Below are 26,507 nucleotides of genomic sequence, written 5' to 3'. Positions count from 1 at the left end.
CAGGTCACTTGTTGTCTAGGAAATTTTGAATAATCTGTATTTGCCCTGTCCTAGGAACATTATGTGGAATCAGGGGGTCCTTGTCTTATTGTAAATGCAACATGAGCTATTTCCATTACCTATTAGTACTGTTGGGTGCTTCTGAATGCCTGGAGAGTGGATAGCCCCATTAAAGACAAGCCTAACTGAATGAGATGGGGTGTACGGTCTTGTGACCTTCCATAATAACCCATATATGCATGTCCTTACTTTTTGTTGCTATGTGTATGGGCCAAGCATGGATCTTCCTGTTCAACCATGCAAGCGCGGTCATGCAACTTTCCTGCTTGTTGATGTTATCCCTTTTCTTTTTGGTTCAGTGACTGTTATCAGCATGTTGAGCTTATCCCACAAAATGTGTCCATAGGTTGTGCGGGTCACTCTTGCACATTTTCACCTACTCACATGAAAATGAATGTTGGGTCCAATGTGTGAACTGTTGTATGTGGGTCTGTGCCATTGGCTGCATAAGTCAACAGTGGTGTGCCTATAAGTATTATTTAGTTCCAGTTTACATTCTGTAACTCAGTGCACTGGTCCTCTTGTACCACTGTGTTATCACTGGTGTTGTGGAGGTGTTGATGAGTGGTCAGAGTAGAGCTCATGCTAAGTGTAGAGGCACATGCTCTGTTGCTGATAGCGGTGAAAGGGAAGATAATGTTGATCATTTTTGTATGTTGGTATCAGATTGCCTTCATGAGGCCCATGTATTAGGTTTAGATGTGCTTGATTAATGGATTTACATATGTATTGGTTGCCTTAACATTCCGAACAGAAATGTACTGCAGATAATTGCGGTATGTAGCATAGTGATGAAAATAGCTGGGATGGGTAACATAGAATAAAAGTAGATGATTAAGGTATTTATTTTTTATTCGGGTTTTTGTAAAGTTATGTTACGTTAATACTTTTTTTAATGCTCTTTTACCCTGGGGTGTTTAGGCCCTAACTCAGCAGGAACGTGAGAGAGACTGTGAGTATGCGAGTTATTAACGAGCCACGTTTTCAGGAGTATTAGAAAGCAAACAGAGAAGGAGCAGACCTGATGTTTATTGGTAAAGTGCTTCCAGCCACTTTGTTGTGGTCTCAGAACAGTTTGGAAGAGATATTAGATGGAGACTGAGGTGCGGGATGTGCATGAGCAAGAACGGAGTAGTGTTGAACTACTTGCAGCAGGGGCGTAACACAGGCCCCCGCAGCCCTCGCGGTGCGGGGGCCGCTAGCTTCAAGGGGCCCCCTCTACACTTCACTCTGGCCGGAGAGCTCCTGATTGAGCCTGGAGGAGGCCCCCCTAAGTACCGTGCAGGAAGGCCCCCTCACTTTTCGTTACGCCAGTGACTTGACGCATGTAGCAGATGGCGAGAGTGTCTAGAGATGCCTTCAAACGATATGTTGATAACATGGCGACAAAGACTTGAAGAGGAGCAAGAGTCATGATTGCCTAGATGAAGAACGCAAATGCGGTCTTATGCCTTTGAACACCCTGGACTTAGAAATCGAGAGAGTGTGATTAACCAAATGCTTGTGTCAATAGATGCATCTTTAAGGCTTTTTTTCGGAATTTGAGGAACTAATTTTTGTGACTATTAATTATTGAGGTAGGAAGTTGGAAAACATCTGTTCTTTAGTGGAACATTTGACATTCATGAATCAAGTCAGCAACACAGATGTGTATTGACATACTTACAGTCTTCTAGATTATGTGAGGTAGTCAACAGTTTCTGCCTTCTAGTAGTAGAAGATGACACTTCAAGGCTCTAGGGGCTTGATGTACGAAAAGGCAGGTTGCAAATAGTGGGTTCAAACTGTGTAAAAAATGTCAACTCACATTGGGGTGGCAGAATGACCTGCCCAATAACTATTAATTAGACAAGTCACTATTTCCGTCCTACTGTGGATGGTAGTTGGTGTTTCGACAACACAGGGATGATGGCAGCATGCAAGAGTAGACCAGCATCCCGGCATTTGATGCATGGAGGCCAGTCCTTAAACATAAGGGTTTTCAGTTGTAGCCTCGTCCAAAGGGAAGGCAAAGTGGACAGTCACTGATATCTGTGTGTAAGTGTAATTTTGGGCTGTATCATGTGGTACTTGACTTAATGGGTCTTCATTGTCTTACACCGTTTTGCTCAACGTTGCACAAGATGTTATGTTTACATGATCTATCTGCTCTATTGGTTTTGTATAAGTAACCTCTTTGTTGTATATATAACCTCTATGTGTGTACAGCGCTCTGCTATCCGCAAGGATCTTGTTCGCGCTCTATAAAACTTTCAAAATAAAATAAAAGTAAGGTGTTACTTCCTGCACAAAACAATCCTCCTTACAACACAGGGACCCCTGCACCATGCTGCAAGAGTGCCCACGTTGTTGCTAGGCAGCAAAAAGGGCTACAGCGCAGAAGAAAACGCAGGAATGAGCCGCATTGACGTAAATATAGTGCATTCCTGCCCTTTCCCTATCGCACAGTGCAATGCTGCAAGGTGTTTTGCTGTGCTGCATAGCGTGTCTTGGCCATAAATATAGCCCTAAGTCCCTAAGTGAACCATTTATTGATGGTAGCCATACCGGAGTGAGGGTCTGTGCTTGGCAGGAGCGCCCTTCCTCCTTTCTGCCACAGATCCCACACTTGGGGATTCTGGGTTGTTGACTGGTCTGTTTGGAGAGGGCGGGGGGGAGGTCAGGCCTCATCCTCCGGGTCCGGCTGTGCTCGGCCTTGGTTGCCAGGGAATGTCTGAAGCGCTCTGCAGAATCTGTCCCACCTCATTACTCACTGATTCCAGGGAGCGCGAGGAACCCTGAACCCTGCCCTGGGAAGGCGGGCAGTTGAAGGGAGGGGGATGGGGGCCCTCCCAAACATCCATAATATTAAAGGCTCTCTGAAAGAGTCACCGATAGCTGATCTTTGCACTGGCTCTCAAAACAAACTATATTTTGCTGGGAGGATGACAGGCCGTTGCCCTCGCGCCCACCTCACAGCTGCGCGCAGCCGAGTAACATATTTCACCCCTCACGAACACACAGAAACTCAAGGACACGAATGACGGGCACGTTTTGCATAGCTTTAAAAGGGCAATAACCAGCCCCAAAGTGAAAAGGAGACGTGAATGGGCTCGAGAGAAACCCCGCTCTTGAAGTGGGCCTGATAATTCGTCCTTTCCGGTTTAGTTGATACCTAAAGCTTAGTCTGTGCGGGGTTTAGTCCCTGGTACCCATGTCCCGTTGACTTTCTGGGAATTCTACCCACATCCCACAAGCTCCCGCCATGGCACCACTGGGCAGGGCTGACAATGTGTCTTAGCCTCTGTGCTTACGAAGAAAACTCTCCCTGAGGAAATTTTACAAAGAGACTACTCCAGAGAGAAGGCTTTACAGGGAAAGGCCTCCACAGATATACCACTGCGACGAAACCACAACCAGTGTTTTAAAGTAACATTACCACGACTCCTAAATGGAACTGCAACAGCAAATTCCTTTAAATCGAAACATACACTTCAGCATTAACCTAATTGCGACTTAATTCCCAACACTGAACCGAACAGTAGGCATTACCCCTTTCCATAATCATAAGACTACCTTAACATTTACCCTAAATCTAACACCCTAACACCAACCATCACATTTTCCCTGACCCTCATCCTTATTTTAACTTTGAACCTAAACCGACAGCCTAACCTTATGCCCTACCACGACCCAGAGTAGTCATTTTTGTAACCGTTTTATTTATTTTTACTCACATTCCATTCGTTCTGGCGAACCTAATAACTTAATTTTAACACAAGGGTTGACCCTTTCATTCTGGCATTTGCATTTTTAATCCTGATGTCCCCAGGTTTGTGCTGTATGACGTCATGCTACATGTCACTTTCTGAGAAAAAGCAACTCCACGCCACATACCCTTGATAATAAATTGTTGAGACGTGTAGAGTCTGAAAACTTGAATGTTCTAAATCCGGGGGAAAGTTGACTATAACTGACTGGTGCACTTCCAGACAGGGAGGCCCGAACTGCCAAGAAGAAGTGAATGCAGTATTCATGGGGTCAAGGTATGCCACTCGATATATCAATACAGCGGTGCTGGAACAATTTTCAGAGTGGGTTGCTGCCATCAATGTTACATCACTGAAGGCAGGGAGATTGTGAACAATCCAAGCGTCACACAAAGAACAAGTTCAGCGAATGTATCACTCATCAGGAGAGTGGTAAGGACAGCGACGGCTCGTGGAGGGAGTTACGGTGGGGCAGGAGGGTGGGGAGGGGGAGGGGCAGGGTGGAGGTTGCTAAAAACCGGCATATGGATAATTGCAGGTAAGTAAACAATTTAATTAATAAAACGAATTCCGTAGCTCGCACTGCATTGCGTTTTGCGATGCAAGGCGCACTACGAAATTCGTTTTATTAATTAAATTGTTTACTTACCTGCAATTATCCATATGCCGGTTTTTAGCAACCTCCACCCTGCCCCTCCTCCTGCCCCACCGTAACTCCCTCCACGAGCCGTCGCTGGGTAAGGATGTGGTATGTAACTGGTGGGGCATTTTGGAGCACTGGTGTCATTTACAGACAGCACATTTTCTGTTGAAATGGCTACTACATTTGGATATACAATTAGTTTTACTAGTAAACTTACATAGTAAAAAATTATACTATGTGGAAATCAGGTTTAGCGCATATTTATAATTTGCTCGTCACCAAGTAAAGTGCTTTGATAGTTTTGATCTTATTCAAATATTTGTTTCCTTCATATTTCAGGATTACAAAAAAGTGCTTCACGTAAAAGGTGCGAGATATAGTTAATGTGGTGTGGCGAGTGAGGTGACAACATTGTGTACAGGGGTGCACGATTTATAGTAATTTGAAGGTGTTGCATAAATTATATATTTAAGTTATAACTATAACTTTAGAATTTCTAATGTTTGTGTAGTTTACATTAGGTTTGTATAGAAATAATAATGTTTTTCTAACAATAAATTATCCTTCGCCTAATTGCGGGGGAATTGCACACAAACCACAAGCCCCAGGAGCCAGCGGGGAGTGCCTAGCCCCTCCTTCACCACCGGCAGTGGCAGGACTTAAACACCCCGCGCCTCCCGCTTCGTGGGAGATGCTTCGCCTAACTGCGGGGGAATTGCACGCAAACCACAAGCCCCAGGAGCCAGCGGGGAGTGCCTAGCCCCTCCTTCACCACCGGCAGGACTTAAACACCTCGCGCCTCCCTCTTCGCGGGAGACGCTTCGCCTAACTGCGGGGGAATTGCACGCAAACCACAAGCCCCAGGAGCCAGCGGGGCGTGCCAAGCCCCTCCTTCACCACTGGCAGCGGCAGGACTTAAACACCTCGCGCCTCCCTCTTCGCGGGAGACGCTTCGCCTAACTGCAGGGGAATTGCACGCAAACCACAAGCCCCAGGAGCCAGCAGGGAGTGCTTAGCTCCTCCTTCACCATCGTCAACAACAAAACGACTCGCGCATACTGCTGCGCGGGACGAGCGCGGGCGTGCGCCGGGAGAAGCCCGGGCTAAGGGCGGGCCCGTCTGAGCCGAGACTGTCAGAGGCTGGATTGGGCCATACCCCTTGGTCCCCGCTCCTGGAATTTTCCCCTGGACAAGTTGTAGATACTGTCGGTAGCTGGCTTGACCAGTACCAATCAACATATCCCCTTTCTTTTGGCAAAGGACCTTATACAGGCTACTATAGAGCCTGGTTGACTGTGTTTTTCTATTTTTAATCTTTGCCATTTATTTGGTTTAATTCTTCAATAAGCTTTGCATCGGTGGCTCGAGAACTAGACACTCCTGCCCTTTTTAGGTCTCGCTATTCGATGCGCATGCGCATCGAGCTTGCGAGACTATGGGGGCTTAAACAGTGTTTAACTAACTTGCAAGGAATCGTGGCGATTCCTTGCAGTGCCCGTGACTTTTAAGCTCAATGCGCATGCGCATTGAGCTTAAAAGTGCGTGCACATGCCCCCAGCCGCCTGCCTTGCCCACTCTCTCCCTCACAGCCTCCCCAGCTCCGCCCCCTCACTTCTTGGTTGCACGGCCGCTAGGCCGTGCCTCCCCTACTCTCCTCCCCCCTCCTCCTCCTACTCTCCTCCCCCCTCCTCCTCCACCATTTGACTGACAGTCACGGTCGACGGAGAGGCATAGCAGCGGATTGTTTGTAATGATGGAAACAGGCTGCCAGAGTGCAGCTACTCGTTTAGTCTACTTCCGCTATAAAGTAGTGTCCCTTGTGAACACCGTCCCCTTCCTTCACATTACTTCAAAGAGTTATTTTAACCTCAAATGATAAATCAACTGAGGTACTAACAAAATGGCGCCAAAACGCTGTGCCCGTGCCTGACTACCTCCTTCAGTCCTTATACGAAACCGGCACAAGGAGCTGCTGGTTGTATTCACATTGTTTTCATCCTCGCATTTGTTTGCTGCGGCAGCTGGGGCAACTGGAGCCGCCCCCTCCTCCTCCTACTCTCCTCCCCCCTCCTCCTCCACCATTTGACTGACAGTCACGGTTGACGGAGAGGCATAGCAGCGGATTGTTTGTAATGATGGAAACAGGCTGAAAAGTTCACTCGCCGCACAAATCTAAGAAGTAAGTATCTCATCGAACAAATTTAAGACCTAAAATTATCCTTTGGCGATAGTGTTTGTTCAAATTAGTTGCACTTTATTCTTCTTCATTAAAAAGCTTTCAAGCAATTCATTGTGAAAAGTTACATAGCTTTAACATCAGACCACATAGTTTCTTTACTTGCAGGCATCGTGCCAGGACCTTCTACATATATGCTTTGCCTCTGGGAGAAACGTCTCAGAATGACTGGGCCGTAAGCACCAGGAAATCTCAGGTGCAAGGTAGGGACACTAAATAGTGTGTGTCAAGATAACCGCACAGGTACTTTGGATTCTCAAAAAATGTGCGCATCTCATTAGTGAAATCAACTTTCAATTGTGCGGCGAGGTCTCCCGCTCTCCATTCGGTAGAGATGCGCATTCAATAATGACTTTTTAGCTTCTCTGAGGCTACGGCTCCTTCGTGTGCTGCCGGCGCCTGGCTGTTAACTGGAAGGCATTTCATGCTTTCTTGGGCATGCTATCCTCTTATGAATGTTACAGGACTTGTGGTTTCGTACATGGCTTTGCGCAAACAGAGATGCATTGCTTCTGGGCTCCTGCTGTACGTGTACGCAGGCGCATTGCAAGTTTATTCGCTCACAGCACATCGTTTAGTCCGTTTTTACTTTCGTTCATGCCTTCTGAAGGAAATGGATGTGTGTATGGCCATGTGTACGGAGTCTTTTAAATTGGAATTAGTGAACTCCAAGTCCCAGCCGCATTGATCCAGGCTGTCTCTTTCAGCCACTGGCTTGACACTTTGTCAATTACATATTGGCTCAGCCCAGAGAACTACTTCTTTCTTCCCCAGTGTCTCTCACCTTATGTATAGGTTTTGCAGTAACCCGTCACCATCCACCACCAACACCCCATCCACCACCACCACTGCATCCACCACCACCACTGCATCCACCACCGCATCCACCAGCACCACATCCACTGCATCCACCACCACCACATCCACTGCATCCACCACCGCATCCACCACCACATCCACCACCGCATCCACCACCACCACATCCACCGCATCCACCACCACATCCACCATCACCACCACATCCACCACCACATCCACCACCACATCCACCACCATATCCACCACCACATTCACCATCACATCCACCATCACATCCACCAAGCTATTAATTTTGCTATTTTCAAAACCAACACAAAAAAAAGGGTCATTTACTATACCAATCGCTCAAACTTTCCTAATGCGAGACCTATTGCATTTCCAATGCTTGTTAACTTCCCTTCTTGTATTGTTTTTTCTTTGAAGTTTAAGTCTGTTTGTTTGACCTGACTCTTCATATATGTGGGTACCTGAATTTACCCTGGTATAAGTAGTATCTTGCTAAATACGATACTTTAGACATGTCGAAACGTAAAGGTAACAACAATAATGCTGAGCCTGCGGGTTCTACCATTGATACATAGCTTGTGAAGGCGGTGAGCGCCATTAATGTCGAAATTGATAGGGCTGAACGCTGACTATCACAAGGCTTAGGTAGCTTGCTGTCCCTTGTAAGTTTGATAGACCCCTCTGTAGAACCAAGTAATCCCTCCAGCCCAGGTACTACACTTATTGTGGATTGTGCTGAGATAGCTCCCATACCTAAGTCCCCAGAGCCCGGAGTTGTCCCCTGTTTGTCGTCTACCAATGAGGTGCCCACCCCAAGAAAGAAAAGGGGATGTAGGAAGCCCCAGTTTAAACAGGGGACGATAAGTTTAAGCAAAGGTATTAAAACTATCTCTGCCCCCTGTGTAGGAGAGCAACTAGTTAGCACTGGGATGTTAAACGATATACAGGTCAATCAGATCATTAACGCCCTGGTCGCCAAAATTGAAATATATTTAAAACCGTTACATGATAAAATTGACACACTAAATGGGAAAGTCACTAGGCTAGGTGGGGAATTGAATATCTATAATGAGCTACTTAAAGCATCTAGTAACGGACAGGCAGAATGCCCCCAAATTATAAGTAATCCCCGAATAGTATCAACTACAGAGGAGGTACCTGGCACCGTCAGGCCGTTGAGGGCCACCATTAATGCATACGATTTGGTTATGGGGGACAATCCAGTCCCTCCAAGCCATACTAAGTCTTTGGCAGGGTGTTATCATACAGGAGATGTCAGTAACTTAAAGACAGGAAGAAAGGAGAGCACACTGGAGACCAAAACCCGGACAGAGAGAGAACTAGTGGAGGGGAAACGTTGTAGTACAATTAACCTACCCCCAGATTGCTCACCATATGTGGCAGTCTTGGTGAATGTCCCCCCTCTCAGTCCAACACCAATGGAAACACATGCATCACTTAAAAACAAAACGGTGCATTGGCTTAATCACCATTGTGGGTTCCTGGTGAATCTTGCTGACCAGATCCTCACCACAAGAAGGGTTAACTGGATAGGCCCTTTAAAGAAACATATATGGGGTGACTGTGTCATCATTAATTTTAAAAACCCACATTATGCTAGAATTTCCCTGAACAGAGCAGCAGCCTTGCCAGTTAATGAACATGGTATTTCATTACTCCCACTCAGTTTCTTTTATAGTCATTTAAAGCAGGTATTACCCAGAGGAACAACCCAGGACTGCCAAAAAACAAGCTCGGCCTTAACGCTACAGCAATTTTTTGATTTACCTGTATCTAATCTATTTCAACCCCATAGTTCTCTTGAGGAGAATGATTGACAGGATCAAGACCGCCATACTATCAATTTGGCGGATAGCAGGGGGACCGATGAATCAGGGGAGGAAAACACAGTGGGACAGGGACCCGTGGATTTGGCTAACCTCCAGAGAGCTAGATATCCATCTGGCGAAAGGCACCCTAGCCAAGAGTACGGGGCGATCCCTGAAGGTAACACTGCCCAACCCGCAGAACCAGAAATTGTATGTCAAGTAAAAGGGCTATCTATAGCTAGCTGGAACATAGCCGGGCTGGCCCAAAAGAGGGAAATGTTAGGTTGGACGGATTTCCTTAAGTCTCATGATATTATCTGTCTTCAAGAGACCTGGTGTACGGAATTTGTTAGTTTAGAGGGGTTTGTCTCTTATGACCTACAAGCCAAGGGCTCTGCGGCTGGTAGAGCAAAGGGTGGCCTTTTAATTCTTCTGTTGACTAGCCTGTCAATAGAAGTAAAAAAGCACATTAACATCGGGTCTCACTCACAGATTCTTTGGTTATGTCAAAAACATGCCCAGGACGTTCTTTTAATCAATTTTTATAATAACCTCTTTGACAGCTCACGGTCTAAAGTTGTTACTGAACTAGAGAATGTTATTGTTAAATTAAGTTCAGAAGAGGATGTTATTTTTGATATAATTTGGGTCGGCAATTTTAATTTACCTATATGTTCTCTGTCCACTACAAGGGTCTGTGGGGTAAGAGGTGATGTGGGAGATGATGGTATTCACTTCCCCCACAACCCATATGGCGATTCACTGAATATATTGATGGCGGACTTTGATTTGGATATTATGCAGTGTGCAAGAGATGGTTTGGGAAATTTGGTCCCCACCTTTTACAGGAAGAAATGCGAACTCAATCATTGATCATGTCCAGGTATCGACTAATATCATCCCTAAGTGTACCACCCCCAGGATGCAAGAATCCTTACTTAGGCCTAGATGTAGGTAATAGCAAAATACCGAATGGTAAATACCGAATTTTATCGATTCGGTAATTGCTATGTAGGTAAAAAATTCGGTAAAAATACCGAATCGGTAAGATTCGGTAATTACCGATTCGGTAATTACTGAATCGGTATTTGCCATTGATTCCTATGGGCCTTGAAGCCCATAGGATTCAATAGCAAATACCGATTCGGTAATTACCGAATCGGTAAAATTACCGATTTTACAAGGGGACAGGGTGTCACTTTGACACCCTGTTGCACCCCTGTTACTGGCTTGTGTGCCATGTGACACACATGCATGCCCTTAGGGCATGTCTGTGTGCCACATGGCACAGGTGTACATGCACAGATGTGCATGTACACAAGAATTCGTTATTTACCATGCAATTGTATTACATGGTAAATAACGAATTCTAAAGGCCCTGTAGCACTGTTAGAAGTGCTACCTACATAGGAAAATACAGATTAGGTAATTTTACCAATCGGTAAATTTACCGAATCGGTAAAATTTACCGATTCTGTAATTTTGCAGAATCAGTAATTTTACCGATTTGGTAAAATTAACGATTCGGTAAAATTACAGAATCTGTATGTTTTCAGTGCCCCTACATACCAATATCAAAATACCGGTCGGAAACGGCCGAAAATCTGTATTTTCGGCCGATTCCGACAGGTATTTTGACACCTACATCTGGCCCTTAGTGATCATAATTGTATCATTATGACAGTAGAAATATGGGAAAATAGGTCTACAAATACACCAGTATTTGTGGGTAATATTCAACCACATAGACCTAATGGTACAAGAATAAAACGGAAAGGGGAGAACACGGATAAGGTGTTAACAAACATTGTAACCGTATGTTCAGTGGAGATCAATGATAATTTGAATGTTAATAGTGAGCCTGCATTGATTTTTAATGAATTTTACTAAAATTAATATTACTATTGATTCTATTTTTACCAAGACCACTAACAGGGAATTTACCCAGAACAAGGGTTGGTTTGACCATGCTTGCATCTCTTCTCTTTCCCATCTAAAACAAGCATTGACGAGTAGACCTAGGGACCCGATGCTTGTAACGAAATTAAGACTAGACTATAAATTCACACTTAAACAGAGGAAGAAAGAGCTGCAACAGGAGGCTTGGGATAAACTTACTCAGGCCGCAGAGACCTCAGACTGCCAATTGTTCTGGGCAACCGTTAATTCCCCTTTTTTAAAAGATGAGGCGTTTCCTGAATTAATATCACAGGTTAGTAGCGAGGCCCGGGTCGCCCACTTTTCTTGTATTTTCAAATCAGGTAACCTTATAAGTGATAATCCTGATAATCCTAGATTCTGGCCTATAGTACCGCTAAATATAACCCTAGAGGAGGTGGAACAAGGCATTAAAACTAGTAAGGGAGGTAAGGCCCAGGGCCCGGATGGGGTCCCTGTTGATGTTTATAAAGCTGTACCAGCTTTATGGGGCACTTTACTAAATATTGTTTTTAATGCCGGGGTAACTGACGGAGTTCCTCCTACTTGGGGAGAATTAATTATTATTCCCATTTTCAAGAAGGGGGTTAAATCGGATGCCAAAAATGATCGCCCAATTTCCCTTCTAGATTCCTCCATTAAAATTATGAGTAGGATTTTACTTGTTAGATTAGAAGAGTGGGCGGAGGTAATGGGATTTTAGCTAAAACACAATATGGTTTTAGGAAAGGTCAAGGGACACTTGAACAGTGTATCAATCTAGATGTATTAATTGGGAAATACACTTGTGCCAAGCACGGTTCCCTTTACCTATGCTTCGCCGACTTAAGCAGCACTTTTGATTTAGTGGACCATTCCATTTTATGGCGAACTCTATTAGAGCTTGGGGCCCCTGAGCCTATAATTTATTTTTTGGCTAGGCTCTATGAAAGATTACAAACATCCGTACGATATGGACATAGGGGAGAATGTACGCCTAAATTCAATGTTAGATGTGGCTTCCGACAGGGCTGCGTCCTTGCCCCTTTGCTTTTTACTCTTTTTATCAATGAGGTGGATGCAGCGCTTAAATTAGTAAAATCAGATGCACCACAGGCGAATGGGGAAGATGTGCCGGTACTGCTTTACGCAGATGACGCCATGCTTTTATCAATGACCACAATTGGCCTCCAGCGGCTGATAGAAAGGTTAGCTGATTTTATTTCTATGAGGAAGTTGCAGATTAATAAGAGTAAAACATACACCATGGTATGTGGCCGTAGCCGGAAAAAGACTAATTCTTTTTTTTATAGACGGGAAGAAAATTCAAACGGTGTACACATTTTGTTACTTAAGGATTACTTTCGCCAGAGACGGAACATAGTCACACGAGATGCTGAATGTCTGGGCAAGAATGGCAAAAAGTGTTCACAGTGCTTTTAGATTTGCAGCGAAGCTGGGCGACAGACGAATCAGTGATATGACCCATATTTACCAGTCAAGATGTACCTCTATCGCACTTTACGGTGCAGGGGTCTGGGATCATTTTTCTGAAAGTAGTTTACAAATAGTGGAAAATATTTTCTTCAAAAAATTGTTTACCATCTTCAGCGTCCACAGAGTTAATTCATAGGTAAGTTGGGATTAGCTACCTGTCAGACTTAACAGCATTCAGGCCCCAACTGATCTGGAGATCCATATGGCAAAAGGAAGAGACTGCTTTTAACAGAACAATTATTAAAGATTGTCTCCGACTGGATAACTGTCTTAAGATTCACTGGCTCAAGCACATTATATATAGTTTTAACCGCATCGCTGCTGCGGTGATTTTTGCGCTGTGCGGCTGTTTTCAATTAACCGCGATACATGACGAGCTTAGCTCGTCATCCCGCACACGTCACCCGTGGCTGATGACGAGCTGAGCTCGTCATCAGCATCGAAGGGGTTAAGGAAATCTTTGAAATAAACATTCTGGACGACCCTAATGCCGTAGCAGAGCAGCCCAAAGCAGAATTGAGGAATCTGTTTCTGTTACACAGAGTAAAGAGGTGCCTGAGTACCAACGAGCATTTAACAACTTGTCAATTTTACAATTGCTATTCAGTCTATGAAGGTTTCCAAACATATTTGAGCCAGGTAACTAGAAGCTGACATATGTTCTTACTCGATTGAGATTCAGGCTTCTCCATCATTTGGTAGCTTTCCCAAGAGTAAAACAGCATCCGGCACTCTAAAACAAAGCACTCTGCACTTTCTCCTTATATGGGATTTATATATGAATTTCTGCATAGCATTTTTAAAACCATTGTTTTTAAAATATGGCACTTTAACTACGGACGCAGAGATGAGGTTGCTTTTTACAATGCAGGAACCCGATATATGTTTTTTAACTGCAACTTTTATCCTTAAATCTATCAATGCAAGGAAGAGTATGATGTTTTAATTTTCTCAAACCTTCACTGGATTTTAATCATTTATTGTATAGTGATGTTTTCATATATATGTAGATGTATTTTTTTATGTGCTTTTATGGTTGTTCTTTCTACGAAACTGAATGAAGCTTATTGAATTGAATTGAATTGAAATTATCATTAACATTTGTTTCTTCATTGAATTTCATTGGTTTTATTTTGTGATAAAACATGTTTAAAATTGTAATCTTGAGTGTTATTAAGTGGGGTGTCGTAAAGTGAAGTGTCAAATAGTACAGTGAAGGAGAGTCTTGTAAAGTCTAGTGTCATAGAGTGGAGCATTGTAGAGTGGAATAGCATGGAGCAGAGTAGAGTGGAAGGACATAGGGTGCAGTGGAGTAAAGTGTTACATAGTTACGTGGCATGGTGTGCCATATAATGGAGCAGAGTATCATAGAATGACAGGGTGTGTTGTACAATAGAGTTGAAAGTTGTACAGTGGAGCCTCATCGACTGGAGTGTTGTGAACTGGAGTGCTGTTTAGAAGAGTGTTGTAGAGTGCCATACAGTGGAGTAGAGTGTTGTAGAGTGTAATGGCAGAGAGTAGGGTCCAGTGGTCTAGAGTGTCGTACAGTTGAGTGTCATACATTATAGTGGTGGAGAGTCTTGTACAGGGTAGTGTCGTACAGTGTAGTGTTGTAGAGTGGCGTGCCATACAGTGGACTGTGGCACAGTGTTATTCCATGGAGTAGACTGGAGTAGAGTGGAGGGACATGCAGTGGAGTACAGTCCTCTAGAGTGGAGTGGCATACAATAAAGTGGTATGTCGTACCGTACAGTATCATAAAGTGAAGTGGAGTGTCGTACATTGGAGGAGTGGCGTAGAGTGGAGTACAGTATTCTAGAGTGGAGTGGCGTACAGTGAAGTGCTGTGTCGTAGAGTACAGTGAAGTGTCAAAGTGTGCAGTGGACTGTTGTAGAGTGTAGTGTTGTACAGTGTTCTGTCGTATATTGTTGTATCGTTGAGTGGTATGTAGTCGAGTGGAGAGTGTAGACTGGGATACAGTGGAGTAGAGTGTTGTGGAGTGTCATACAATGGAGCAGCAGCGGTCGGTAGTAGGAGTTCCTGCAGGGCGGCGACGTGGGGAGGGGGAGGGGCAGGGTGGGTTTTAGTAATCTATGGATTATGGAGTTTAACAGATACGTAAACATATCAATAAATAAAACGAATTTCGTTGTGCGCACTGCATCGCATTTGGTGATGCAGTGCACGCAATGAAATTGATTTTATTTATTTATATGTTTACTTACCTGTTGAACTCCGTAATCCATACATTACTACCCCCCACCCTGCCCCTCCCCCTCCCCACGTCACCGCCCTGCAGGAACTCCTACTACCAACCTCGGCTACAGTGGAGTAGTGTGGAGTAGAGTATATTAGAGTAGAGTGTTGTAAAGTACAGTGGAGGAGAGTGTTGTAGCATGGAGTGCAATGTCATATAGTGGAGTGGCATGTCAGCGAGAGGAGTGGAGTGTCGTGACATTGAATGTCATAGAGTGAAGTACAGAGGCATGGAGTGGATGGGCATAAAGTGGAGTAGAGTGTCATGGAGTGGCATAAAGTGTTGTAAAGTGTTGTAGAGTGGAGTTCCATACAGTGGAGTATAGTGTCCGAAAGTGGAGCTACGTAGAGTAGGATAAAGTGTTGTAGAGTGGAGTTGACTGTAGTGGAGTACACTGGAGTGGGGTAGCGTAGAGTGAAGTAAAGTGTCATAGAATTGGGTGGTGTGTTGTAGAGTATAGTGGCGTAGCATGGAGTCGGGTAAAGTATCATCAATTTGAATACTGTGTCGTACAGTACAGTGCAGTGGCATGTCATACAGATTTGGAAATCGTTGTAGACTACAGTAGACTAGAGGGACATACAGTGTAGTACAGTGTCGGAGAGTGGTATTGGACCGTGGAGCATATGGTAATAGAATGAAGTAGAGTTTCGTATGGTGGCAGGTAGTGTAGTAGAGTTTTGTAGAGTGAAGTTACATAGAGTGGGGAGGGGGTCATAAAGTTGAGTGGAGTGGCAGATGCTGGAGTGGCGTAGAGTGGAGTAGAGTATAGTGGAGTGGCATACAGTGGAATAGTTGAGTGGAGTAATATAGAGTGGAGTGACATAGAGTGGGGTGGCAAATACTCGAGTGGCATACAGAGGAGTGTGTACAGTGGAATAGCATACAAAGGAGTAGGATAGAGAGGCATGGCATCCAATGTAATAGCATAGAATGGAGTGGCTCAGAGTAAATCAGCATACAGCGGAGTTGCATACAGTGGAATACTGCAGAGTGGAGTGGCCTAGAGTGGAATAGCATACTGTAAAGTACAGTGGAGCACGTAGAGTGGAATAGCATAGAGTGGAATAGCGTAGATTGGAGTAGGATAGAGAGGAGTGGCGTAAGGAGAAGTGGCGTAAGGAGAAGTGGCATAGACTGGAGTGGGGTACAGTGGAATAGCATACAGAGGAGTGGAGTAGCGTAGATTGGTGTGGTATCCAATGGAGTGACGTAGAGTGGAGTGGCGTTCACTCAAGTATCGTAGTGTACAGTGGAGTGACATACAGTGGAATAGCAGGAGGGAATAGCTCCTCTAACCTCCCTCTTGCTGCCAGCAGGTCTCTCGGACTCTGCCTGCTAGCTCTTGCACCTGCTCAGTGGGGCTTACCTCCCCTCTGCTGTGCACTTCTTGCTGCCCTCATTTTGCTCAATATGCTGTCTTGATTGTAGCGTAATTTGCCGCCTGTAAGTGTGCCACCTTTAGCCTTATTGTTATTTAGCTCAGTGTGCATTTAGCCTTATCTGTTCATTTAGCCATCACTTATCAAGCCTTATGGTTTATCTGCCTCATTGTTGTTAATGTAGCCTCATTGTTTATGTAGCTTTAGTTTACTTCACTGTTATTGTGCCACAATATTGTTTCCCCTGCCATAAATGTGTCATTTTGCCCAGGAGCTGGCCTGATTGCCACACTCTCCTTTTCCCGCCACTCATGCTTTCTGCCACCCACCGCCCGCCCCCTCACAGAACCTCGTTAATGGAGGCCAGCGCACGGCCGATCGCAGTGGGCGCCCAAAGGTGTGCGAAAAGCAAGCCCATCTGTGCTAGTCCGTACCTGGACTGCGCACAGTGCCAGTAACCCCGCCCCTCCTACCACCCACATATACTCTGCCATAGATCTCCTGGTCCTGGTACGCAGACTCAGTAACAACAACTGCTACCTCCTGTCTCCTCGATTAACAGTAGGACCTTTAACCTGCTGACTCTACTGCTTCGCCTCCAACGCAGGACCCCCCACCTTCAACCCAGGACCTCCCGCCATCTCGAAAAACCCCGCCACACCCATGTGACCGATCACTCTGCAAACACTGCACCGGAATCTGGGGCACCATCACCACCCTGACAGCCGACGTTATCTTCATTACAGAGACCTGGCTCAACAACTCATTCACCCCCGACATGTCCACTGCAACGGCCAAAGGCTACAAGTTGATACACTGTGAACGCACCAACAAACACGGAAGGGTTTATCGTCATCATCCACAAAGAAACCATCCAACACACCACCACCGAAGACGACCACGCTGATTATGGAACACCTAAAATTCCAGCTCCAAACTGACAGCAGAACCACCATCAGGGGCACCCTCACCTACAGACCCCAACGCCACCACAGGTTTCTACAAAGCCATTCCCAACTTTATAACCCACTCGCCATTGACTCAGAGCACTATATCTTCCTCGATGACCTCAACTTCCATCTCGACGACCCTAATGACGTAAACACTGCCAACCTCATGGAAAGTATGAGCAACATTGGCCTCACCCAACTGGTTATCATCCCTACACACAGTGCAGGACACATGCTTGACTTGATCTTCACTACCAGCGACAGAGTCAAGTACAGTCATGTCACTGAACTCACCTGGACCGACCACGCAGTTGTCCACTTCATCTTCGAGGGATGCCCAGGAACCACCATCAAGCCTCCCAGCAAATGGACGGACGCCCTCAACACCACCCATCCTGATACCGCAACCAACCTTGAGCAGTCTGTCAAGAATTTTTCCACCTGGATCACAACTATGCTAATGATTTCGCCCCCATCAAGCGCTCCAAGACCAGCAGATCCACCAAACAAGCCAGCTGGTGTACAATAAAACTCAAAACAATGAAACACAACTGCAAATGGCTAGTAAGAAGATGGTGCACCAGTAAAGACGGAGTCCAATCACTCACTGAGGTGACATGCTTCATCATCTGAGATCTCCTCCCGGCTGTACCTCCTAGTACAGCCGAGGGCTACAACCTCCTCACTGTGAGGGAGGAGCTCAGAGATGTTTTTAAGGATTTCCTAGGATATACTAAAATCCACCAGGTAATGAGCTACGGTGTATTGCTAGGTGATGGGCGCAGTGCTAAAGAAAAGCAGAAAAAGTGTAATAAAACTAACTACCAGGAGAAAAACCATCAGGGGCACCCTCACCTACAGACCCCAGCGCCACCACAGGTTTCTGCAAAGCCATTCCCAACTTCATCACCCCACTCGCCATTGACTCAGAGCACTACATCTTCCTCGATGACCTCATCTTCCATCTCGACGACCCTAATGACGTAAACACTGCCAACCTCATGGAAAGTATGAGCAACATTGGCCTCACCCAACTGGTTATCATCCCTACACACAGTGCAGGACACATGCTTGACTTGATCTTCACTACCAGCGACAGAGTCAAGTACAGTCATGTCACTGAACTCACCTGGACCGACCACGCAGTTGTCCACTTCACTTTCGAGGGATGCCCAGGAACCACCATCAAGCCTCCCAGCAAATGGATGGACGCCTTCAACACCACCCATCCCGATTCCGCAACCAACCTTGAGCAGTCTGTCAAGAATTTTTCCACCAGGATCACAACTATGCTAATGATTCGCCCCCATCAAGCGCTCCAAGACCATCAGATCCACCAAACAAGCCAGCTGGTGTACAATAAAACTCAAAACAATGAAACACAACTGCAAATGGCTAGTAAGAAGATGGTGCACCAGTAAAGACGGAGTCCAATCACTCACTGAGGTGACATGCTTCATCATCTGAGATCTCCTCCCGGCTGTACCTCCTAGTACAGCCGAGGGCTACAACCCCCTCACTGTGAGGGAGGAGCTCAGGGATGTTTTTAAGGATTTCCTAGGATATACTAAAATCCACCAGGTAATGAGCTAAGGTGTATTGCTAGGTGATGGGCGCAGTGCTAAAGAAAAACAGAAAAAGTGTAATAAAACCAACTACCAGGAGAAAAAAAGTTTTATATGTATCTCATGGTGTCAGGATTAAAACAAGCATTTACAATGCAACGGTTTCGCCTTTGAAAAAGTTAGAGCTATTGGCATTGTAAATGACACATTTTTTATCTATGTGTTGGTTTTGAAAACAGATAAAAAAATGGCATTGTCATTTACATTGCCAATAGCTTAATCTCTCGCAAATGTGAGACCTATTGTACCCTACGGACGAGCTCAGAAGACAGCAATTACTATCACACACACACACCCAGAGCCACACACACACACCCAGAGCCACACACACACACACACACCCACCCAGAGCCACACACACACACACACCCACCCAGAGCCACACACACCCACCCAGAGCCACACACACCCACCCAGAGGCACACACACCCACCCAGAGGCACACACACCCACCCAGAGCCACACACACCCACCCAGAGCCACACACACCCACCCAGAGCCACACACCTGTCTGGCTACGGCCAAAGGAGATATGCAATCTGACACATCAATCAGTTCTAGGACCCCACAATTTATCAACTACTTAAGTTCCTTGGAAACGTCCTCCCTCACCATAAAATGAATACTCCGTACGTTGTGAACTATGAGCTTTGCATCAGTTACCAAGATAATCTTGTGCTTGAATCCTTTAAAATGTCCTAGCTTACAACGGAAAACATTTAGAAACTTTGTAGTCAACGCATTACTCATTTGTATCCCTTCATCAATCACCAGGACTTGTTACGTTAAAAATATTTGTACCGGGCACGTTCACCAACGGTTTCATGGCGCTCTTGACATAACGGCAGCTGGGGTGGAGGAGTTACTCAAGTGTTGACTGAAACAGGAAGGTCTTCAACAGTCTTGTTCCTGGCTGGTTGGATCAAGCATGATGTGTAAATTACATTGGTCAAACGAACCGAGCGCAGGTGATCCATGCTTAGCAACATAAAATTTGCCTCTAGCCTGTCTAGTCCTAAAATCTAAAGGTTAACCACCTAAACCCTATGATGTCAATCCTGCCCCAGCTATATACTTCTGGGTTCATGCCTGACTTCAATAGTTTTTCACCCACTTTCTTTACAAAATAGTCCCTCCCAAGTTCTTTATTGATGTTTGGACAATAATACAGCACGACTCCTGCCGATAGATAACCGGACAGACATCTTGGAATGGCATATAATTCAGAATTACTGTGGTCAATGTCGGGAAAGAAACAAAAAAAACAGAACTGGATATTTTCTCTTTAGAATGGAGCCAGATTCGGAAAAAAATGATCTGAGATCAAATATGAAAACATCAATTAAAATGTTTTAAATATGTAACATAATTTAAAATATTAGGGAAACATCTTTTACTATTACCGACTCCAGTGTAGACGATAAAATGTTATTCAGAATGACTAAAGAGAGATACGAATGAAAAAAAAAAGACTACTTCTACCCATTTGCAGCAAGTCTTCTGCCGGTATACAACCATTACAGCAGATCCCCCGCCAGGCCTAGCACAACACCGTCTTAGGTCAGGAGAAGGCCAGACTCCAGAAACTAGAGCAAGGCCTAGAAATCCAGTACATCGCCCACTGAGATGGCAGCGGGAGATGCACGCCAAGCTGGGTTGCTATAGATCTGCGCACAGGCGCGACAACCCAGAAGCCGGCCACAGAGGCACGAAAAACGAGGCACAAGCAGGGAACAGCAGAAACAGCAGCCCCACTCACCGGCTTCTCCTGCTGTTGCGGTTCCGGCAGGATGCGGGGCCCTCCTCAGCGCATGGAGGTCCCGTGGCTGGACAGGCGGGCAGCTCCTTTCTCCTGGGCGGCGGGGTTCTCCTCCTCGCAACGGAGCCCCGCCTGTACCATCCGCCGCCTCTCTTCTTCCGGGTGAGTGCACCGGGGCGCAGAGTAGGCTCCTGCCTGCCCCGGTGCCCAATGCAGCCGCGATTCTTCCGGGGAAGGCGGGGTAGGCTCCCGCCCTCCTACTTCCGGTTCTGGGTGTCCCGGAGGCCCGCCCCCGGCCTGCCTGACTTCATGGTCGGGCGCCGGCAGGGACGATTTCATGGGCAATTAATTTTTGGCTTTTGGCTGACGTAGCCAAAAGCCAAAAATTCTCGGGAACGCCCCCGAATCTGGTCCGGCCATGACGGACGCCTCTCTGTTCCAATGGCTAGCCTCCATTTATGGAGCTAGCCAATGGAACAGAGGGTGGATTCCCGAGCAACATACTGTACTCAGATTTCTCCTGCGCAAAAGCTGCTTGCGCAGCTTTTTTGCAGTCGAAACCTAAAAAGAGAGAAGCAGCCTCTCCTCCTCATACAGAGATCAATCATTTCCTGCAGGCATGTGTCAGCAGTATAGATAGGATTGCAGGATACCACAAAGGGCGCTCAACTCTGAGATGCCCTAGCATTTGAGGAGCCTTTTAGACCACCTGACGAGAAAATAAAGAGACTAATATCTTAGCTGAATCATATAAGTCAGACAGTCAACTGGGATATCCTAGGTATACACTTGAAATCGTTTGGGCACAAGACAGTGCATTTCACTGCACCAGGGGAGTGGAATTCCTATAGCCTAACGCCCAGGTCATTGTTTGGGGTAAAGGACATCAAGTTTTTATGCGCATTTTGTAGTTGGGACAAATAGAACCAACCGTGTGAAGCACAAACCCTTTGGCTGCCAGTTCACGGTACCACATTATGGATCAGAGAAGGGCATTGTCTGCAATTGAGGTAATGTTTGTGTTCATGTTGTTCGAACTTCATTCATTAATGCAAAGCCTTTATTATTACGGTGAGCGTTCAAATAAAATATTGTGTGCTTGGACTGCACTACAGACAGCGGTTCCAGTATAAACATGTGAACACAAGTTTTCAAAGATTAGCAGTATGAGGCTATGTATAATGCTACTGAATGCTCAGATGCAAATATTTACAAATGCTCAAAAGCAAGAATATTTGCTTTCAAAATAAAATGTTCACAAAAAAAATGCAACTACTGTAACACGTTAGGTACCATTTCCTTGCAGCATCGTTTATAAAATGTGTTGATGCATGAGAGTATTTCTAAAAAATATTCCTATCACGGGTAGGGTTGGTGGGCGGGGGGGGAGCAAAGCCAGCAGGTCTGAAACTGGTGGTCAGCCCTTTGGTTTTCTCAATGTGTGTCTTGTTTTGCCATGGTTTTTATAACACCTTATTGGCGCGGGAACTGCCTGGCCCCCACCAATATAACAAGCATTGACAAAATAAAATGTTGATCTCAAAAAGCACACAATGCCACATTAGTTCCTGGCACTGAACAAAACTTTGGGTGCCAATATGCTCCTTGTGAAAGAGCAGACTAATGTCACTCATAGTGAAGCCAGCTGATGGGCAGAGAGAGAATTTTAATAAACACAAAATGTCTTGGTTAACACCAGACCTAATTAGGGGCCTAATTATTAAAGAAATCTCAAAATTGCACAACCGGGACGGGCCTTGCATTAGTGAAGACTTATGGGTTTCAAAAATGTAAAAGAATTTACATAAGTAGGTCAAGAAATCTTAGTTTTAGAAAATATTTGTGAACTGCATTTAAGCACAAGCAAACATGCAAGTGTAGATTTGCTCATGAGAAAATCTGTTGAGCGCTTGCAAGTTCACTTTCCCTCCTTCCACTTTTTACCCCAACCCTGGAAGAAGTATTACTTGCGTCATTGTCAGGAGTAAATGTCCAGCCTCTCTCAGTATGGTAAAAGATTAGAGAAGAGTTGGTGAAACCCCATAAAACATGCAAGTTATTGGGTGTGCACAGGCTCTGCTTACTACTACCTTCAGCCCAGTATGTAGATATGCAGAAAGGTGGTAAATAAGGGAATTGCTAGTATTTAACCCCTACTATGGTATGATCCCTAGCATAATCAGAGATGCGATATCAGCTCTCATAAAATGAGATTGCCACCTGGCATGAAAGGGACAAGTGGATTTTGTTGCACGGCAAGTTGATTTATGAAGCAACCTGCCCCATGGACAAGTTGCTTCCGACAAAAACACCCAAACAGTGGCATGGAAACAGTGCCATGGGCCCTCATAAGTATACAAAATGGCACATAGTCCCATGTTGTGCACTACAAAAAAAACCTTAATTAGAGTGCATAGATGCCCTCTTACAGTTCTAGAGCACCACTGATAAATACATGCCCCTATTCAATCACATCCTCAAACTATCTAATGGCTCATCCAAAAACATTAAATGCGCCATGGAATTGCGCTGTGATGTCGACGGCGTTTCGATCCCCTTGAGTCGGGATCGTCATCAGGACAGGGTTGTCGAGTTACGAGCAGTGTTGTACACGCAAGAGTCCATGAGCTGCTTGGATTCACCGCCAGCCGCCCGGATTGCCTGAGCCCTGACCGCCGCCTAGATTTACTCAGGTGCAGCCACGCTATTACTGCCCTTGGCGACGCCATACTAATGCAGACGCCACACCCGCTGTCTCCGCCAGGGTATCCAGAAACCACGCATATGGTCTTGCGTGTACAACACTGCTCGCATTTAACGTTTTTGGCTCCTGTAAAATTGTTTGTTCCATGTTTTAAGTGACATACTTAATCCTGCGGAGCCATCGCTGTATAATTTCTTTGTCACTTTGTGCCGTTCACGCTGTACACGTTCAGCACTTGCATCTTCACCTTTCACCAATTGTATATATCACCATTCACCAAGTGCCCTCGGGTTGTCACATAATTCTATCTGTACAGTGCTGTTCTAACTGTATTTCCATGTGAAACACCCTCCTTCGAAATTGGTGAACAACAAGCTTTTAAAACCATATGAGCCTCCTTGTTTCTTGTTCATGTAATGCCGAATGCATACATCACTTAACTGCCTTTAACTGATACCTGTTGGGAATTGTTTTTCTTTCTTCTTGAATTCGAGACATAGCTAGAGCGGCCTTATTATAACGTCACTTAATGTAATGTTTCACTGTGCGGGGACCTTCTTTGTGGAACTTGTTTGCGGATGTGATGACAGCTATAGTATATTTATTTATATATGTCTTAGACAAAACCAATAAACTACGTTTTAAAAAATTAATTAAAAAAACAGATCTAAAAGCCTGGTGACTGAAATAATGTACTTAGGCCTAACTAATGTGCTTGTCCCAAAAGTGTTTGAGAGTAGTCAAATAATGCATTTTACAGAGCCGCCCTTTTCTTCCTTGGCACATGAGCACCTTCAAATTGTGATGTCTGCTGTACAAAAAAAGTACTTGTTTCATAGACTAAACTTTTGGTCCATGTATTATGGAATCTAGCCCACAACGGGTACACACGACCCTTGGCATGCCTCTTATTTCACTAATAGCATTGTCATCAGGGTGAGGGCAAGAAGGTTTCTCTGTCCATACTCAAAAAATAATTTTTAATAAATATATTGCTAAAGCATGATGCGACAGTGCGGTGTCATTTTCAGACCTTTCCATTGAAATGGCCACAAGCTTTCGCAGTGACATGCAGGCATACCGATAAATGTAAATAGCGTTCATACTATGACATGTGGTAATTGAGTTTCAGCAAATATCTATTCTTTGTACAGCTCCACGTAAAGTATTCCGATTTGTTTTGACCCTAACAAAATCGTTTCCATCTCAATTCAAAATTACAAATAATTGTTTGCTTACCTACTGAAATAGTGTACAGTTCATTTACAAGCTATTTAAATGTGTTCGCAGCACGACTGTCAGATAGTTCGCTTTTACAAAACCCTCTAACTCTGCATTCAAAGAAAGAAAAGTAAACAATCTCATGGATAAAAATAAGCAGGAATTTTAATAAGACATACGTTGACATCTGACCTTTGTCTTTGAATGCACAGCAAATGAGAAGATAAAAACTAAAAGACACCTTTATTTCTCATTAGTTTTCTGAATGAACAGAACACCTGTTCTTTGTCAACCGGACCTCTTCCACCAGGCAGGCCTTAAAAACAGTACTCCTTGGGAAAATCTGACTCGCCATAGCCGCGGATCAATAGATTTCTCACGGGGTGTTACTGCAGGGTCAACTGCTTGGCAAACTTCTTTCACAAAAATAAGTAGGCCGTACCAGCATTTTGGAGGCGAGCACTTTCACTCTTAACACTACCTGCCGGGATTTAAGATTACTAAACAAAGTGATGCTGGCTAAAAATTAAAGATTGGGTGACAAATCCAATCAAGAAGAATTCTTGCTAACTATGAAAGAGCACATCTAAGTTGGACTTTAGAGAACATGATCTCGATACCCTGCCTGTCATCACATCATGGCAATTTAGCTGGAGAGGACTGCTGTCATCACCTTACAATATATGGTGCAGGAGGTGCCAAAGATGGGATGATGCCTTGCATCTCGTGCGGATTTAGGGGTTGGATTCTGGTATTGCTTCAGCCAAATTAGATCCATGGCTGCAACGTCAAGAACTGCGGACGGGGTGCGATTTAGTGGATGGTAACACCAGCCTATACTCCAAGACCTCTGGAAGTTGTTTGCAGGGAGTACAAATTGAGCACTGTGGTGAGCTGCTAAAGCAGATCCACTGAAAATTAACGCTGAGCTCTTGTGCATAGTTCGGTTAGGGGAGTAAGATACGACAGCAGGTTCAGTGTGCAGTCTCTCAAAGTGCTTCCGATAGGTCCATAGTTGTAGAGCCCAGGAGCTACAGTGCTTCCACCCTGTCCGGGGTATATATACACAGAGTTTGCTAATGAGTCTTGTGTAGTAGAGGCTTTGCGTGCTTCTGGCAGATACTAGATGGAAGGCATCAAGATACAGATGGCCCACCAGTGTCTGGCTCAAAGATTGCCCTTTGGGCCCCGGAATTGGTGGAGGTAGAGTGTTTACAGGAAGAAAACATTCACCATGTTGAAAAAATAAAAAAACATTCCCAGTATACGCCGGATAAAAATACAACTTACTCAACATGGAACAGTTAAAATAATTAAATGTGAAATCTACACTGAAAACAGGGGTATACATCAGATTTCCTCATTTCTTTTAAGAGAGGGGCACAATAGGAAATACGATATAAGTGGCGAGTAGGAGAGCTCCTGTATTGAAAAGACAAATAGGCACCTCAAGATCACAATACATGCCCCTTTCCTGGACTAGCGACCTGTGAGGTATTCGAACTCCTGCAGCCGACAATAGACGCTACAGGCTGCATTTTTCGCAGGTAGTTTGTACATTTACCTTGCTTGCTGCTGAGTAAAGGGCACCAGACTTCCTCTCAGTAGAAAACCTTGGCCAAACCGTACAGGAAGAGTATGCGACGCGCACTCCTTTCAGGCACTGCTGAGAACTCAAATGTTCCAGACTAGAACCCATTTATGTATTCATACTAAAACATGAAAAAAACTAAAGCAATAACTTTGTGGTTTAGCGAGCTTAACGTCTAAAGCGTTATTGTCCTTTATCCAACTTCACGTAAAAACTTCTAAGCGCAGGGAAGACCAGAATTTCTAATGAACGCACGCCACTA

This window comes from Lissotriton vulgaris, chromosome 9 (genome assembly GCF_964263255.1).
Source record: "Lissotriton vulgaris chromosome 9, aLisVul1.2, whole genome shotgun sequence".
Taxonomy (NCBI): Eukaryota; Metazoa; Chordata; class Amphibia; order Caudata; family Salamandridae; genus Lissotriton; species Lissotriton vulgaris.
This window is presented reverse-complemented; position numbering follows the sequence as displayed.